Here is a 14,782-nt window from a genome sequence, read left to right as displayed (position 1 = left end):
TTCTTCAGATTTTCCCAAACTGTCACCAGCACATGCTTGTACCAGAGAGCACCCCCAGATTAACCAAAATCAGTTTTGTACTGTCAAAGCCCATCAATCACTTTGTACTGTTCTTTTATTGGGGGTTGGGGTGCCCAGAGGCACCCAATAGTGCTCAGGGTTTACTCTTCTCTCTCTGCTCAGGGATCACTCTTTTTTTTTAAAATTTTACTTTATTTTTATAGAGTTGTTCACAATAATTGGTTACATTTAATATTCCAACACCAATCCCACCACCATTACACCTACCCACCACCATTTTTTTTTTTTTTTTTTTGCTTTTTGGGTCATACCCGGCAATGCACAGGTGTCACTCCTGGCTCTGCACTCAGGAATTACCCCCTGCGGTGCTCAGGGGACCATAAGGGATGCTGGGAATCGAACCCAGGTCGGCCTCGTGCAAGGCAAATGCCCTACCCCCTGTGCTATCGCTCCAGCCCCCCACCACCATATTTCAAATGTTTCCACCCCAACCTACAAATCCTGCCCTCAAAGCAAGACCTAAATAATTTATTTGATATTTCTTGTTATAAATAATCCAATAAAAATTATCCAAAAAGATTTCCTTAGAAGAAAGTGTGTGAAGATCATTGCATTTCACCCTGGAGCCAGTAAGTCCTCGTATAAGAGATTACTAACATGTTGTTAAAGGTTGAGCCTTGTGTGCTTATAGATATATACATGCATAGATTTAATATTTTTTCTCTCAGGGATCACTCTTCATGGGGCTTAAAGGACATAATGCAGTGCCAGAGATCAAACAAGACTTGGCCATATTCAAAACTAGCATCTATCCCTGTGTTTTCTCTTCCACCCTGTTCTTAATTTTCTCTTTTTTATCTTTTACTTATCATCATTTTTAGTATTATTACTTGAGTTTGGATCACAGCCAGTGGTGCTGGGGGGCTCCTACTGGGTCAGTGCTCAGGGTCTGCTGCTGGTGGAGCCTGGGGCTTGAACTCAGGTCTTCTACATGCAGTGTATGCACTCAGCCTAGTGAAGTATTTCTCCAGCTTGATTGACTAATTTTGCCTTGTTGATAAGATGTTTGTGATTTTTCAGATGTGTGTCGACATGCACATGCATACAGTAACCTTTGTTTTGCATAGTTCTGGGTTAACTGAAGCCAGAATTCAGTTACCAGGGCTAGAGCGATAGTAAATTGTGTAGGGCGTATGCCTTGCATGAGGTCAACTGGCATCAATTCCCAGCATATGGTCCCCTGTGCACCGCCAGGAGAAATTCCTCAGTGCAGAGCCAGGAGTAACCCTTGAGAATCATCAGGTGTGGCCCCTCCCCCCCAAAAAAAAGAAAAAAAAGAAATTCAGTTACCATAGAATTTGCAATGCGAGGACATGATTGGGATATGTGCAAGTTTTTGTCAAAAGGATGTTTGCAAAACAAGAAATGCCTGCATTGTGATTTCTTTTAAGGATGTATACATTTTGTCAGGGATGCCAATAACAACTTACCCTGAACTGAGTGGTTTATAAAAACAGAATTTCTTAAGGTGTCAGCCCAAGTTACTCTCTCTGAAGACTCTCAGGCCAATCCTTCTCGCCTCCTCCCAGGGTCTGGAGACTGATGCAGTTCTGTCATTCCTGACTGTATACAGGGATCTCAGCCTTCCCTACCTCCGTCCTTTCAGAGCTTCTCTGTCTTGTCTCTTCTCACAGAGCATCAAACTCAGGATCCAACCAATGGTAGGTCTAGGGACCTGCCTTCAACCAGTGAAACTTTCCCTAACTAATCATACTGGCAAAAAGCCTACTCCCGGGGGCTGGAGCAATAGCACAGCGAGTAGGGCGTTTGCCTTGCACGCGGCTGACCCGAGTTCGATTCCCAGCATCCCATATGGTTCCCCAAGCACCGCCAAGAGTAATTCCTGAGTTCACAAGCCAGGAATAACCCCTGTGTATTGTCGGGTATGACCCCAAAAAAAGCAAAAAAAAAAAAAAAAAAAAAAGCCTATTCCCAAACAAGGTCACCTTCTGTAGTTTCTGTGGATGTGAATTCGAGGGAGCACCTCCATGACTAGACTTGTGGCATCTCAACTCCCACTGTGCATCGCATCTCCCCTCTGTTCCTCGTGGAGAGAACAGTGGACCCTCCATCATGGCTCTCACAAGGACAGGCCCAACGGAGGGCAGCCGTGAACTCTGTTCCCTGGCGGCTGCTCTTCTGTCTCCTCGCATACCCCCTCCGTGTCAACTTCCTTCCCTTTTTCATACGGCTTTCTCTTCCCATTCCCCCGCTCACCCTCCACCCTTCTTCTTCCCTTCCTTCCTCCTCCCAGCACCAAATGACTGGTCCTTGGGCAGTGCTGGGGAAGATACGTATACGTATATACATGGATATCCATGTGTCAATGTATGTATGTGCATGTCTGTTTGTATGTGCATGTGGGTATGTATATATGTGTGTGTGCGCGTGCACACACAATCAGAAGTGAAGAGCTCGCATGTTTCCTCACTTTAAGCTCACTCACTCCAGCCAGCACTTCTCAATTTTGCTTTCTTTTTTTTTTTAAGAGTACAAGACTGGTAGTATCTCCCTGAAAGCTGAACTAAGTTCTCGGCCTTTAGTCAAATATCCTCTCTTACTCACACATACACTTCCGATAATTTTTCTCCAGAAGTCCCAAGTGAGGTTTCCTCATTGCTTGGGCCACCCCTGTCTTCCTCTTTCTTGAGTTTCTGGATGCCAGTTCACTTTTTCATGATTAAAAATTAATAGCACATTGTCACTCAGTGAGCTCTTACTATGTGCCAAGCACTTTGCGCATGTTGAGATCACACAGCGAGTGGCGTCAGAATTTGAGCTGAGCACTTTCCCTTTCTTGCACGGGGGTTATGAAAAAAACACTGCTTGGAAACTCTATGTCTTCAAAAAACCTCCAGCCGTGATTCTGGGCATAACACAGAAGACTGAGCTCGTTCCTTTATGGACCCAAGCTCCCAGGCTGCTCACCTATCTGCTCTAGGCTGAAGTCAAAATCAATCATTAGGGGTGGGGATGTTGTTCAAATGGAGCCCAGAGACAACCTAAGGATCTTTATCTGAGATTTTCTTGGGATCAGAATTTCTCCAGCAACTGCCTTAGGCTGCTGGGGGCAGGAATGCAAGCCCGGGGTGCAAATTAATCACCGTTTCATAGAGCTTGTATTAGCAAGTTTCTATTGGACCTGATTCAGCATGTTGTGCACTTTGGGGACACGGAGTGACGGCCTGCTCTCAAGTCAGAGTCATTACTAGCCTCACTTAGGCAGCAGCCCCCGCACCAAACAGGTCTGCTTCGTGCTGAAGCAACCATCTTCGTGTCTCTCCGCACCTGCTGTTCCACGGTGCATTATCTGCCACTGAACTCAGTGTGTCCTTCAGATACCATAGTACCACTCCCTAGAGGAATCCCAGGTAGAACCCTAAGTTGCCCTCTGAGGGGGTCCTGCTTGGATACCTGGGGAGGGAGCCACTGACATTACCCCCAGGGCATTGTCCCAAATCTACCAAGTCAAGCTCTCTAGGGTGGAGCTTGGGAAATAGCAACAAGTTCACTGAGATGTTTGGGAAGATGTCCTGGGCCAAACTTCCCAGAATTGAGTCGTTGCTTTACATTTGTTATCTTGTACTTTTTTGGGGGGTGTGGGGGAGGGGGTTTTCTTTTGGGTCACTCCCAGCGGTAATCAATAGTTAGTCCTGGCTCTACTCTCAGGAATTACTCCTGGCAGTGCTCAGGGGACCATATGGGGTGACGGGAATTGAACTCGGTTGGCTGTGTGCAAGGCAAGTGACATAACACTAACCTACCATTGACCCCTTTTATCTTGTACTCAAAAAAATTACCTTCTATTGTGTTTCAGATGCTGTGTGCACTGCAGCCCTCATCTCCCTTGAGGATCAAGAGAGGAAGACACCATTGTTAACCCAATTTTGCAGAGAAGAAAACTGAGGCACCAAGAAACTGGCCTGATTTTATTATCCCAGAGATGCTGGAGTATCTGTGGATTTCTCTCTATCCCCCACCCCTCTGTTTTTTGTGTTATACTCAGCATCCTTATATTCAGCATGCTTATACTCAAGGCTGCTCCTGGTTCAGTGCTCAGGAGTCACTTTCAACAGTATTCAGGAAACCATGCGGTGCCCAGTATCAAACTTGGGTCTTTGTCTTGAAAGCATGTGCTCTAGCTCTTGGAGCTATCTCCCTGATTCAAATAATCTCATTTGGACTTTTTTGCTTTTTGAGTCACACCCAGCAATGCTCAGGGGTTACTCCTGGCTCTGCACTCAGGAATTAGTCCTGACACTGCTTGGAGGACCACATGGGATGCCGGGGATCGAACCTGGGTTGGCCGAGTGCAAGGCAAATAACGCTACCCGCTGTACTATCACTCCAGCCCCTTGGACATTTTAAATAATTTACTTGGATTTCATGTGGCCTCTATGAGGGCAGGGTCTTTTAGCTATTGTTCCCACTGGGGAACTGAAGATCTAGACAGAATGAGGAGCAGATTAACCACCATCATCTGTTGAATGAATAAATGGAAGTCAATGAAAACAGTAAATAGTGAGATCAAGATAGTAGTAATTTTTTCTCTCAAACTCAGTAAAACACAGACATCATCATCATTGCTCCCCTGCCTCAAATCAACTCATATTTATGTACAGGTCTCTTGATTTTTATAAGCTCTGAGCTCGTTTATCTCTATTTTTTGCACCACATTCAACAAATCATAATTTTCTTACAGACTGTGAGCTTCTGAAATCAGTGACTAGATTTCTTCATTTTTGCATGCCTGAACATAGGGGAAAAGGCAAGTTCTGCATTTTTCATTCTTGCTAGTGGGAACTGATTTTTACCTCTCACTCAACTTATAAATAATTTTGATTGAAATAACAGCATTAGAGTGTTGCATGCCTTTCCAGTGCGCGTTCTCATAAATCCACATCTACATAAACTATATTAAATTCATCATTTATGCAAGTCTGTCCTCCATTATTCAATTTATCCTTTTACCCAATTTACACACCCCCATTCTGCCTTCTCTTTTGTAACCACTAGCTGGTCTGAGAATCTAAAAGTTTTTTCCCCGTTGTGTTTCGTTTTCCCCTCAGAGCTGGTGATGTCCAGGACCTCATGTATATAAGGCATGTGTTCTAAGTCACTTCTCCAGTCCTTATTTAGTTCAGTTGTTTCATTTTCCTATGTGCCACATATGCTTTGAAACCGTTTGGCTTTCTCTGCCTGACTTACCATAATAACCTCAAAGTCCATCCAAATTTTTGCAAATGGCAGACTTTTGTTTGCTTATTAAAGTTACATCATATTTCATGTATGCAAAGACCACATCTTATTTCCCCCCCTTTATTTTTGGGGTGACCATATCCAGTGTTGCTCAGGAGTTACTCCTGGCTCTGTTCTCATGGCTCTGTTCTCTGTCCTGGCAGTGCTAGGGAACATTTATGGTGCCAAGGAAGGAACCTCTTATTCTGCCATATGCAAAACAAGTGTCTTAACTCCTGTACTAGCTCTCTTTGGTCCTTTCTAATCATCTCTTGATGGTCACTTAGATTGTTCCCATTCTTGACTCTTGTGAATCACTGTCACTGTCATCCCCTTGCTCATCGATTTGCTTGAGCGGGCACCAGTAATGTCTCCATTGTGAGACTTGTTGTTACTGTTTTTGGCATATCGAATATGCTACGGATAGCTTGCCAGGCTCTGCCGTGCGGGCAAGATACTCTCAGTCGCTTGTGAATAACCCTGAAAAAATAGTGGGTACACACATCTTTTCTAATGAATGTTTTTGTAGACATAAATCATTTTAGATTAGACTAAACCAAAATTTCTCAACCCCTCTCATATCTAAAATGAGGTAACAGGGGCCTGGAGTGATAGTACAGAGGGTAGGGCATTTGTCTTGCATGCTGTTAACTGGAGTTTGAACCCTGACATCCCATATGGTCCCAGAACAATTCCAGGAGTAATTCCTAAGTGCACAACCAAGAGTAACCCCTGAGCATCGCTGGCTGTGGACTTCCAAAAAAAAGTCCAAGAAATAAAATAAAATAAAATAAAAACAGGATGAAAAGGATGGTAAAGAGAAAGGAAAGGATGCGAGGAAATCAAGGTTTGTGCTCTTAAAGGCAGGAGTCCCAGATTCAAGCTGTTGGAATCAGGATACTTGAACTATACTCTGGCACCTTCTTCACATCCCAGAGACTGTCTTATTCTGTTACTGGTGGCCGTTCCGAAACTGGAAGGTTCTTGCAGATAAAGATCACGACTTTCTCCTTGTTCCCTACTCTATTTCCCCAACCTGCTTACTGGCTTATCAAGCATGTCAAAACGGTGAATAAAAGCTGTGTGGTGAATGCATCAATGAATGAGAAATTGTTAAGTGTGTTCTAATGAGAAAAAGTCTCACATGCCTTCCCACTCAATTTCCTGTTGCCTCTGTCTCCTGTGGTTCTAATATTATATAAATTTCCATACAAAACACATTTGTGGGAGGCAATTTGGTTGGAAAGGCTGACTGGTTGCTGTATGAGAAGAGCATTTTACATAAGCTGGAAAAGTAATAATTAGCTACCAAAAGAAGGGGGATTACCAAGGGAAAGATTATATATGCAGCCTTACCCCGAGCCTTCCTAGGAACCTGAACTCTACAGTCTTTTGGCCGTCAAATTCTGGGCTTGCTGCTGTGACCTCATCAGTCAGTACAAGCTGCGGCTATGTATTCGGCATATTGGTTTTGCTTAGAATGTGATGCCAAGAAGAGTATCACAAGCTAATCACAAGCTCAAGGATGCAGACAGGAAGGAATTCAATGGTGATTAAACTTTCCTGGTACACAGCATTTAATCCCAAAGCACACAGGAAGGAGAGAGGCAGAAGTTGCCAAGAGGTTAGCATAAGGAAAGCTTAATGAAAGGAGACTCAAGGAAACACCAAGGTCCTGTTTTGGCAGGGAAGTTCCATTGTAGAACACATCCTGGCAGTATGGTGAGAGAGACAGGCCAGTGGGGAAAAGGACAAGATGGTTGATGGTGGCAGGTGAGCACATGAGTTAGATGATGGGTCCCACCTAATCTCACCTCGAGTCATGGTCAAAGAATGAGCGCTTCAGATAGTCTTGGTCTGTCTATGGCTTTGCAGATGTCTTCACTGTCATTGTCACTGTTATTTCATTGATCATCTATTTGCTCGAGCAGGCACCAGTAACATCCCTATCATGAGACTTGTTGTTTCTGTTTTTGGCATATCAAATACACCATGGGTAGCTTGCAAGGCTTGCAGATGCCTTAATATAACTTTTTTTTCTGTTTGGTCTTTGGGCCACATTGACAATACTTAGTAGAGTTTAACTTCTGAATCTACACTCAGGGATCACTTCTGGTGTGTTCAGGGGGACCACATGGGGTGCTGGGAATGAAATCTGGGTTGGCTACAGGCAAGGGAAGCACCCTATCCAATATACTGTCCCTCTGGCCCTGGCTTATGCCTTCATACTTTAAAAAGAGACTTCTTATGTTCAAATATGTCTCTGTGTGTATCTATATATTGATGTGTGTATATCAAAGGGTCAGAGTAGGGGAGAATAAAGAAAACAAGAAATGGAAACTTAGCAAGGGTTTACCACCAGCAAATTCATACACGTTTCTATGAATGATGTACTATAAAGTTACAACTGCTGTGTGAGGAGCATCGATTACTACTGCTCTGTCCACATCATGAACATGAGGGAGGTTGAACTGCATGTCCAAAGTGGTAAAATTGAGTGGTCAAACCAGAAGCATAATACAGGGACAAGGTATTTGCCTTGCACTCAGCCAGCAGGTTTAATTCCTGGCTCTGCATTAGCCCCTAAGCCTCACCAGGAGGAATCTATGAGCACAGAGCCTGAAGTTACCCCCAAGCACTGCCAGGTGAACATGAGCACAAGCATGTGTTCACCTCACACACTCACACAGGTTTTTTTTGTGTGTGTATGTTTGGGTTTTTTTTTTTTCTTTTCTCTTTTCTTTTCTTTTTTTTTTTTGCTCTTTGGGTCACACCCGGCAATGCACAAGGGTCACTCCTGGCTCTTCACTCAGGAATTACCCCTGGCAGTGCTCAGGGGACCATATGGGATGCTGGGAATCGAATCCGGGTCAGCCGTGTGCAAGACAAACGCCCTACCCGATGTGCTATTGCTCCAGCCCCTATATCACACAGTTTTGTAGGGTTAGAACTTAAAGTTCTCTTAGCTGGTGGCTTTGGCTTAAACTGTGTCCATGTTGCCTGCACATGAGGCTCTACTGCAGACCCTGCCTGGCTGGGCCAGGTCAGAAAGCCCTTCCAGGGTCCCTTGTATGACTCCAGAGGACTCAGGGTCCCTGACTCAGGAGTGGAAACATATGGTTCTTATCCCTGGGGGCTCTCCTTGGTCCACTTCCTGGCTTAGAGATGGGCTTCCTTGCACGTGAATGGTCTTGAGGGAGAGTGCAGGAAGGTGTTCCAGGGGAAACCCTGCTATTTCATGTCGCATATTAGACGGTACTTTCTCCACGTTGTGCTGTCAGGGGCAAGCTGGTAGACCCAGTACATCTTAGAGGAGAGGGATTACATAGGCATATGAATACGAGGGGTGAGACTGTCAGGCACCCTTTGAAAGGCAACTCAAGGAATATGGTGCTAGAAACATGCCCCTCCCTCCCTCCAATTCTGTCACCTCCAATTCAATCTACTTCTCAATTCTACCCTTCATACAAAACTACACCTATTCAAATCTCTTTTGTCTTTCAGGTTTTTGGGGTTTCACCTACCAGTGCTCGGGGATAACTTCAGGCTCTGTGCTCATAGATTCCTCCTGGTGAGGCTTAGGGGCTAATGCAGAGCCAGGAATTGAACCTGCTGGCTGCGTGCAAGGCTAATACCTTGTCTCTGTATTATGCCTCTGGTTTGACCACTTGATTTGACCACTTTGCACATGCAGTTCAACCTCCCTCATGCTCATGATGTGGACAGAGCAGTAGTAATCGATGCTCCTCACACAGCAGTTGTAACTTTATAGTACATCATTCATAGAAACGTGTCTGGATTTGCTGGTGGTAAACCTTTGCTAAGTTTCCACTTCTTGTTTTCTTTATTCTCCCCTACTCTGACCCTTTGATAATTTGGGGTCACAGGTCATGCAATCTGGGCAAAACATGGGTTCAGGAGCTGGGAAAACACCTCAAGAGATAGAGTATGGGGGCTGGAGTGATAGCACAGCGGATAGGGCGTTTGCCTTGCACGCGGCCGACCCGGGTTCGAATCCCAGCATCCTATATGGTCCCCTGAGCACCGCCAGGGGTAATTCCTGAGTGCATGAGGCAGGAATGACCCCTGTGCATTGCCGGGTGTGACCCAAAAAGCAAAAAAAAAAAAAAAAAGAGATAGAGTATGTTCAGGGGCCTGAGTTGGATCCCAAGTCTGCCCTCCCGCACTGCCTTTGTGACCCCAAGCATCTCGAGGTAAGTACCAACCTGCCAGGTGGAGGAGCAGCAGCAAGTCACTGGATCTGCATGTGGGCAGTGCTTCATCAGGAATGACCCAGGCCCCTCCAAGCAATGCTGGGAGGGGTTCCTGTCTTTTCTCTTTTAAAAAAAGTTGAGCTATAGGCATGGAAATGGTCTAGGAGAGCATCTGTCTTCCAAGCATGAGCAAAGAGGCTGTGAGTTTTATCGCCAGTGCTGTCCCACGTGTTTCAGTGCCACCCCAATGAGTTGGCTGTATGGGATCCCTGTGGCCACAGCAAAGGGCATCATGATTTCCGGTGAGCAATACAGCCAACAGTGTGAGAGCACCACAACTGAAAGTGCATGACCCCTGGCACTTTGACTAAGGTCAAATCTGCCTGAGCACTGTGAGCAAGGAGTGCACTGCCCTGTCACCGCCTCAGAACAACAGAGGGAAGAGAAGAGAGGAAGATGGTTTTCAGTACTTCTCTTGAGCACAGGCTCCCAGTTCTTCCTCCTCTCAGAGTGTGGGAGGATTCACTTTACTGTCTTGCTATGGGCTAGGGGTGGTGACAGAACTGCACTAGTCAGTGAAATGTGAATGGAAGTGACATGCCACTTCTGGGAAGACATTGAAAGAGTCAAGGAGCGTGTTTCTGTTCCTGTTCTGTATGCGATCCCAGAAGAAGGTGTCTAGAACTTCCACACCTAGACTCTGGCTTGAGAACCACACAGAACAGAACCATCTATTTTGGGGGATGGGGGAGTACTCAGGGCTTACTCCTGACTCTTTGCTCAGGGATCACTCCTGATGGTGCTTGGGACCATATATGTGTGCCAGGGATCAAACCCTGGTTGGCCACATGCAAAGCAAGCACCCTATCCACTGGACTATCTCTCTGACCCCAGAATAATCTGTTAAATGTAAGGGGGATACAGATCCTGAGCAAAGAAAAACCTTTGTGATGGTAAGAAGATTTAGCCTTGGTTGTTACTGTAGCATCCCCTACCCTACTTTAATACTACTGCAACACCTAGTAGACAATGGTGATTTATCTCCAATTGCCTCTAACTGGGTCTTCAGTGAATTCAACAGACTACATTACTATTTGCCTACCATTTTGAGCTACTAACAATACTTGAATCTAACCCAAAATTTGTTCCTGGTCTATCATATGATAATAGCGATTATTGATTAGGAACCAATTAATTCACTATAGTCAGCTTTATCAGAATTTGTGGAAGATAAACATTTCCCTTATTTTCAAGGAAAAAACAATTGATACTATTTTCCTCTTTGCCTGGGCTGCTAGGAAGCTTAGAATCAAATTAATGCCTATCTGTAACAAGAATTAAAAAACTTTAGGGCACTTATTTTCTGCAGCAACGTTATTCTTGGCTTCATTTTATTTTATCTCTCATTATTTTTCCTGTTTGTACTTTCCCTGACCTTATTTCTTTGCGTATTCCCTCCCTAGGTGTAATGTATATCCATCGATTACTTCAATCAAAAAATTATGAAAGTATGAACATTATAGCTTGTGGGTACCAGTGAACAAGCAAATTTACGCACTGGCATCAGGGTTTCAATCCCAGTTGGACCACTAAGTGATTATGTGACCTGACATGAATTACTGTCCCTCGGTTTCTCCTTTGTAAGAAGAACTGAAGGATTGGGAAGCTAATAATAACACCCCTGAAATTTTGTGTCAAGGATTATATTGGTAAAAGTGCTTGGCTCATCATAAGTGCTCTTACCCAATTTTAGTTCCTTCCTTCCTCAACTCAAAGCCCCTTCAGCAGCTATTTGCACTTGAACTTGTGCAATCTAGTTCCTGGGTGCCCTGGTGAGCTCAGAAATATCTGTTTGTGAGGAAATTGATTTTAGCTGCATCAGGAGAAACTGAGGTCAGAGGGAAGTTGGAGCAAAAGGGCTGGGTCAAAGGAGAGTACTACTGTCCAGTGATCATCATGGTACCAAACTTATGAGCTCTGACTTCACAGTGAGAAAGAGAGGGTGGAAGTGGGACTAGCAGACAGTGAAGTATGTGCTAAGTACAGTGGTGGGTAGCCTGCAATGTGGTTTCTGGAAAAGAAGCTCTTTAGGGGCTGGGGAGAAGACTGGAAGTACTGGAGCACATGTTTTGCACACAGGAGCCCTTGGTTCAGTCTGCATGGTCCTCTGAGCACTATCGGTAGTGATGTCTGTCTCTAGCTGGAAGTGGCCCTTGAGCACCATTGGGGGATGGCCCCAAAGTGAAGAAGGAGGAGGAAGAGGAGGTGGAGAAGATATAAAAGGAGGAGATGGAGAAGATAGAGGAAGACGAGGTGGAGAAGATGGAGGAGGAAGAGGAGGAGGAGCCCAAGACAGAGATCCACCAATACTTTTTTGAGTGTGAGTAGCGGGACCTTCTAAACAGTGCTCAGGAGACCAGAGGACCTTTTCCAGAAGTTCTTGACCTACTATGTCTGCAGTTCAATACAAGGAACCAATGAAGCAATAATTCTGGGGATCACCAGGGTCACCCCAGAGTTGCACAGTCTCCTCCTCCAGGGCTGCACCCAACAATGTTTGGGGAACCATGAAGGATCAAACCTGAGTTGGCCCTGTTCAATGCATGAGCTTTAACTTACATACTACCACTCCAGTCCCACCAACTGTTTAAAGATGGAAGAAAACTTTCCTTTCTGGAAGGAGAAAAGAGGAATTAGGAAAGACAACAAAAAACTAAAGTCAAGTGATGTGGGAAAAGTATTTTAGGTAGGGAATGGCATTTGCAAAGGTCTGGAGAAGCCTGTGTAATTTGTAGGGTCCAGTGCAACAACATGAAAATGCGGACCCTTTGTCCAAAGATCATGAAGAATTTCAAGATAATGAGAGCAGAGCAAGCATCCAACAAAACATGGGTTGTTCTGCATGTTAGGTCCCATGTGAGTGCCCAGGTCACCTGTCCATGAGGAACACAGTCATCCTGGGAGACAAAGAATGAGCCAACAGTCATCGGTGGAGCTGCTCTCTGCTCACACTTTGGACAGATGAGGTCGTCAGCATGACCTCCAGCAACCACACCGTGTTTTGCTTGGCAGCAAAAGCCTTTTCTCCCAGAAGAGAACAGAGCCTGCCTGAGTCTGTTCTTCCAAAGTCAATGGTTGTTTTTTTTTGTTTTGTTTTGTTTTGTTTTGCTTTTTGGGTCTATGCACAGGGGTTACTCCTGGCTCTGCACTCAGGAATTACTCCTGGTGGTGCTCAGGGGACCATATGGGATGCTGGGATTTGAACCCGGGTCGGCTGCGTGCAAGGCAAGTGCCCTACCCGCTGTGCTATCGCTCCAGCCCCCAAAGTCGATGATGATATTAAGAAATCCTGCAGAACGAGGTAGCTGGGTACAGGTTTTGCAGATTGCTTGGCGGGGAGCTCACAAAACCCTGCTCAAGCTCCACACAAAGTCACGGTGTGTGGAGTTCAGGATCAAAGCCGACTAGCTGGAGCAGAAGGGGCCCAGGTTTGAACTTCATGAGGCTCCGACAGCCGGGGCAGGTCTCCTTCCACTTGGTGCCTGGCAAACATGACAATTTGTTAGCAGCCCACAGCACCAGCTGCGGATAAATGCTCTCTGATCCTTTTTATGAAAACTTGTAATTTACAGGCTGTCTTCGAGGATCAGTTTAATTAGGACTTAGATGTTATATTTCTTCCACTGTGATCACCTGAGTCATTTGACTCAGATCTGCCTGAAGGGCACTGGGACTGGGAGAGATTCGGAGATGCTTTCTGGCCAATGGCAAATTTGTGTGTAGAGTGAGTGTAGTGTGTGAGTGGGTGTGGAGACACTCCCAGACCAAGAAGCGACAAGGGCAGCTCCTTCACTGACATTGTCCCTTTTAATTCTAGAAAAGGCTGATCACACACACACATGCACAAACAAAAATCCACGTTGGAAATGATCTTGTCTGAGATTGTATAGACAACAGAAGTCACACACACACACAGACAAACAAACAAATATCCTCTTGGAAATGATCCCATCTGAAGGCTAAAACATTCAAACAAATATCCTCTTGGAAATTGATCTCATCTGAGGGCTAAAATGTCCTCTCCAACCCCTTTTTGTGGAATGGATAGAAAGAGGAGAAGAAATTTATCTAACACAGGCAATAGCATGGACCCAATTTTACTGGTTCTTCACAACAACCTGAAAGATGTGGAGGGGTAGTGTGCAGGGGTGGGCCTTAAAACACCCATTTTACAAATGAGAAAATTGGAACTCAGGGATTCAGCAATATGCCCAACTCTAAAACCACATCAGCCTTAAAAATCAAAACTCTAGAGGTTGAAGAAATAGTAGATTTTCGATGCCTTGGCAAACGAGGCAGCGTCCCTGGTCCTTGATCGTCGATGGAGGTTAGAACTCTGGATTCCTTCTCTCTCTTGAGTGAAATGTGATACTCCAAGCATAGCTTTTTCCATTCCTCTTTGGGAGACCCGTATAGCATTCTTATCCTGTTTTCGTAGGGCCCAGGCCTCTGAGGCATATGTTAGTGCAGGAAAAATGGTGGAGTCGAAAAGATGTGCCTGGAGCCAGAGGTTCTTCATCCTCTTAACAACTTCTTCGATGCTCTTGAAGGCATTCCACACGGCTCTCTTCCTCCTGCACAGTTCTGGCACGAAGTCGTTTGTCATGGTGAGTTCTCGACCCAGCTACACATAGCTGCTTCATTCAGAGATGTTCGTTCCATTGAGAGCAAATGGAACATCAGGAACTAGTCCGTTTCTTATGAACATTGTCTTCATGAGATTCAGCTGCAGTCTGACCTTTCCACACTCTCGATCAAAATCGGCCAGCATTCATGCCGCTTGGCAAATTTTTATTGTTTATTAGAACCATGTCATCAGTGAAGCTGAGGTGGTGTAATTTGCCAACCATCTATATTCACTCCAATTCCTTCCCACTCCAGTCGTCGCATGATGTTTTCCAGGGTGGCACTGAAGAGTTTTGGTGAAATGGTATCACCCTGCTGTAGAGTTTGGCACAATGATGAACATTTTGGACAATTATATTAAGAGGAATGGAAGTGGAACACAATTACCAGATGGCTTCCCTCCTATGGAAGTGGAATAAGTAAAGCATTTGAATTGGCAGAAACAAAACTCCTACACTGGATAAAAACTATGGGAATTGTCAGTGGGAAAGGGGAGAGAGTGGAAAAAAAGTGGAGAGGTGGAATGGCTCTGTAAGTTTGGTGGTGGGTGTGATATGCAGAAA

This window comes from Sorex araneus, chromosome 2, assembly GCF_027595985.1.
Source record: "Sorex araneus isolate mSorAra2 chromosome 2, mSorAra2.pri, whole genome shotgun sequence".
Classification (NCBI taxonomy): domain Eukaryota; kingdom Metazoa; phylum Chordata; class Mammalia; order Eulipotyphla; family Soricidae; genus Sorex; species Sorex araneus.
The sequence above is the reverse complement of the archived record's forward strand: the minus strand, read 5'-3'. Positions refer to the sequence as shown.